The sequence below is a fragment of the Equus quagga genome, chromosome 14 (assembly GCF_021613505.1).
Source record: "Equus quagga isolate Etosha38 chromosome 14, UCLA_HA_Equagga_1.0, whole genome shotgun sequence".
Lineage (NCBI taxonomy): Eukaryota > Metazoa > Chordata > Mammalia > Perissodactyla > Equidae > Equus > Equus quagga.
In genome coordinates this window covers 72,535,064-72,539,468 of record NC_060280.1, presented here as the reverse complement: position 1 = coordinate 72,539,468, position 4,405 = coordinate 72,535,064, and the positions used below count along the sequence as shown (strand labels likewise).

Sequence of the window (4,405 nt, the reverse complement as noted above, 5' to 3'; positions counted from 1 at the left end):
TATCTATTTGAGCTATCTATCATCTATCTATAATTTTTCTGTATCTACACATCTTAATATATATTTAATATAAACATGTTATCTTCAACTCTAATTAAGTGTCCCAGGATTCATTCTAGACTTTCTTTTTTAGATATTTGTTACTTCTTTCTGTGACAGTAATATTTAATTATTTGACTATTCATTGTAAGTCCCAAGACAAAAAATAAAACTGTATATAAGTAGTGTACTCTAGTTGATACGTTTATTTCCCACTGGTACATGGATTTGAAACTCTGAAACTATCACATGTATACTGGGATTGAATGACAAATGATAAATTGTACATAACAGAAGTTTTATTATATTCAAATGCCTTTTTCTCACTAATTTGTTGATGGTCAATAGTGATGATGTACATTTTCACAAAGAGAAATGGTGAGACATACCTTGTGTTCTACTTGTCTTTGACTAATTATAAGACCTACTCAAAATATGAGTATCCAGATTTTTATTCTTGAAGAAGGAAGAATGAGAGCCTTGACTCAGGTTGGCTTTAAGATAATTCCAAGAAGAACCAGTCTCAACTGTGATCTTCTAGCACCTGCGCCTGAAATACTTTCCATAAATAAAACACTTAGTTTTATAGTAATACAAGAACCTAGTAATATTTAAATTTCTACAGTGGGTGAATAAACTGGAGTTGTAAAAAATGGAATACTACTCAGCAAAAAAAGGAATAGGCTATTGGTACTGGGATGAAACTTAAGGGCACCATGCATAGTGAAAGAAAAAAAACAAATCTCAGAGATTACATATTGTATGATTTCACTTGTTGTCATCCAGGTGACTCAACCCTAGAGATGAAGAACAGGTTAGTGGTGGCCAGAAGACAGAGATGACGGTGGGAGTGGATGGGTGTGACTATAAAGGGGTAATATAAGGGAGTTCTTAAATGGTGGTGGAACAGTTCTTATCCTAATTGTGGTTGTGGGTACATGAATCTATACAAGGGATCAAATTGCATAGATCTACACACACACACACAACACATACACACACTGCATGTAAAACTGCTAAACTGAATAAAGTCTGTAGTCCTGAAGCCTAGTTAACATTATTGTACAATGTCAATTTTCTGGTTTTGTTATTGTACTACAGTTGTTGAAGATGTCACCATGGTAGGAAGCTGGGTGGAGTTCAAGGGACTTTACATGTTATTTATTTTTTTTAAGTTTTATTTATTTATTTATTTATTTATTTATTTATTTATTTATTTATTTATTTATTTCTTGGGTAGATTAGCCCTGAGCTAACATCTGCTGCCAATCCCCCTCTTTTTGCTGAGGAAGACTGGCCCTGAGCTAACATCCGTGCCCATCTTTCTCTAGTTTATATGTGGGATGCCTACCACAGCATGACTTGCCAAGCCGTGCCACGTCTGCACCTGGGATCCGAACCAGCAACCCCCAGGCTGCCGAAGAGGAACATGCACACTTAACCTCTGAGCCACCAGGCTGGCCCCTCAAGGGACTTTACATGTTATTTTTGCAATTCTTTGTGAATCTATGCTCATTTCAAATACAATTTAATTGCCCTTTCACAAGCACAAGTAGGAATATCTAGAAATTATAAAGTGATATTTTCTTGAAATGGAAGCCTATTAACAGTGATTTTTTTTTTACAGATTTGATTTGAATCTGTTAAAAGTAAAGACACATTGAGTCAGAACAATCCAAAGTAAATTTTCATGGAGTAATGGATTGTCATTATATCAAATAACATTTTCTTAAAATAATGATCTCTGAAACAATTAATAGTATCCTTTTGCTATATATCTATAAAATATGTTTAAACATTGTTCATTTAAAGTCAATCAAAATATTAAAAAAGAGCATAATGTATAAACTTTACTGAATGTTCATAAATTCTTACTAAAGCTAATATGTTACCTAGAATGATAATTAATGAAATTTTCAATGATGTTAATTGTTTGCATCTTTATAAGAGACAGCAGAAGATCCATTTTCCTATACCCTGGGGAATGTATAATCCCTGATGAGAAATTAACATTTACTGTCATGATTAGGTTGTAAACACAGGCATCAATTTCTTCCCTGCAGAACTGATCATGATGGGAAGGTCCAAGGAAGGCCTATGAATGGATTGCTAATTAGATCCAAGAGAATCATAAGTCTTAAGCAAACATCATGTGCTCTATGACATGGTGGCTCAAGTGTCAAGTCTGTGGTTTCTCTTCACACTCTCTTAGTAAATTTTTATCTACAAGTTTGATCTGCAAGTCAGAATGACCCCTGGAACATGCAGACTGTGAGATCTATGCTTTGACTCTTGCTAATAAAGGAGAAGAAGCCTCTGTGACTACATCTGCTCAGCTTTGATATCTCAAAAGCTAGTTCTTCTTCTAGGACCATGAAGGTAAACTCACAAAAAGTGTCAGCATTGAGTTCTCTCACTGGAAGCAAAGTGAGTTAACCAAGTTTCTATTTTTCTCTCACTCTCTGTTGCTGAAAAATGAGGAAAAATATTTATTTCTATAACAAGAAATTAAAAAATATGGAGCTCTGACTCTACTTCCTGCATTATTCTCAGCATACCTTACAGCAGTTCCAAGTGGACTACAGCAGTTCCAAGTGACACATCCAGAACATGCCACCAACAGAGGAAGAAGAGACTTTCCTAAAAGAAATTTTTATTGAAATCTGCATATAGAAAAGTTTGTCATAATAAGTAAACAGTTTGACACATTTTCATAAACTCAACTAATTTGATCAGGATCAAAATTAATTATGTTTCCCTTTCATGCCCTCCTACAGAACCAGAGAAAGCACATTCACTTTCCTTTATTGATTTTCTGTCCAGCTAGGATGAAACAAAGGAGGAGAATGTGTAGAAACACTGGAGTGTATGGTTATTTATAAGTCTTAGGCTACTAGGGCTTTCCTCAACACCTGTTATGAATTATTGACTTAATGATTTCTTATGGTAAAGCATTTGGAAACTTATTGACTCTGAGAGACATCCTTGTAGGAAGCAGGATATCAGTATGCTCTCTTCCCTAGAGGAATCCTCTCTTTCTTAATGGTCATCACGGGGGAACAGAGGTGTCTAGTAGGGTAATGCAAACCTAAGTAGGAGCTAGGAAGTGAAGAATCAGATGAATAGGTGGCAGAGATGGGGGATACATTCCTGCTACTGAAGAGAATCAGTAGGTAGCCTTGGTCCTCAGCCACTCCATCCATCTATCTTCTAATGAAGACAAGAGCAGTTGTTTGTCACATGCAGCTCATGCAATAAAGGACAGAGTGATTTAAATGTTGAGGGTTGTGTGCAGCAGTACATTCAGACCCTATAAAGTCAAGGAGGACTTGTTTGATTTCTGCCAGTCTGAGTCCCCTTTTCATAAATGAGAGTTTGTAAGAACAGAGCTGGCTTCTCCATTAGTGGACTCTTCTTCTGTTCTCACAGATTTCCAAAGTTGAGAATGTTGGCTAGAAAGGACTCTGTAGTGACTGAATTTATTCTTGCTGGATTAACGGACCATCCAGAGCTCCAGAACCCATCTTTTACCAGTTTCTAATGATCTACTTTGTCACCATGGTGGGCAACCTTGGCTTGATCATTCTTATTGGTTTAAATTCTCACCTCCACACCCCCATGTACTATTTCCTATTCAATCTATCTTTCATTGATCTCTGTTATTGTTCTGCTTTCACCCCCAAGATGCTGATGACCTTTATATCAAAGATGAATATCATCTCCTGTGTCAGGTGCATGACTTGGCTGTTTTTCTTTCTCTTTTTTGTCATCTCTGAATGCTATATGTTGACCTCAATGGTCTATCATGGCTTTGCAACCATCTGTTAGCCATTGCTTTATAAAATCACCATGTCCCATCATAAATTTTGCTGCATATGTGTTGGGATTTACGAGATCCACTTCCCACACAAGGTGCATGCTTACATTAACCTTCTGCAATGTTAATATCATCAACCATTACTTATGTGACATCCTCCTCCAACTCTCTCTTGCAGCACCTGTGTCAATGAGGTAGTAGCTTACATTGTCATGGGAATTAATATCACAGTGTCCAGTTTTATTTTTCTAACTCCTTTCTTTCTTTCTTGTTTTGATGAGTAAGATGGGCCCTGCGCTAATATCTGTTGCCAATCTTTCTCTTTTTTTCCTTCCCTAAACCTCAGTACATAGTTGTATATCCTAGTTGTAGGTCATTCTAGTTTTTCTATGTGTGTTGCTGTCACAGCATGGCTTGATGAGTGGTGTGTAAGTCTGCACTCAGGATCCAAACCTGTGGATCCTGGGCTGCTGAAGCAGAGCACATGAACTTAACCACTCAGCCATGGGGGCAGCCCTCTAATTTCTTACATCTTTATCATCACTAGCA

The 4,405-nt window shown here is 36.7% G+C and overlaps 1 pseudogene; it reads left to right on the top strand.

Moving 5' to 3' along the window:
• Positions 1 to 3,484: 3,484 nt before the first annotated feature.
• On the top strand, positions 3,485 to 4,054 carry LOC124225608 (olfactory receptor 8B3-like; annotated as a pseudogene).
• The last annotated feature ends 351 nt before the right edge of the window (positions 4,055 to 4,405 follow it).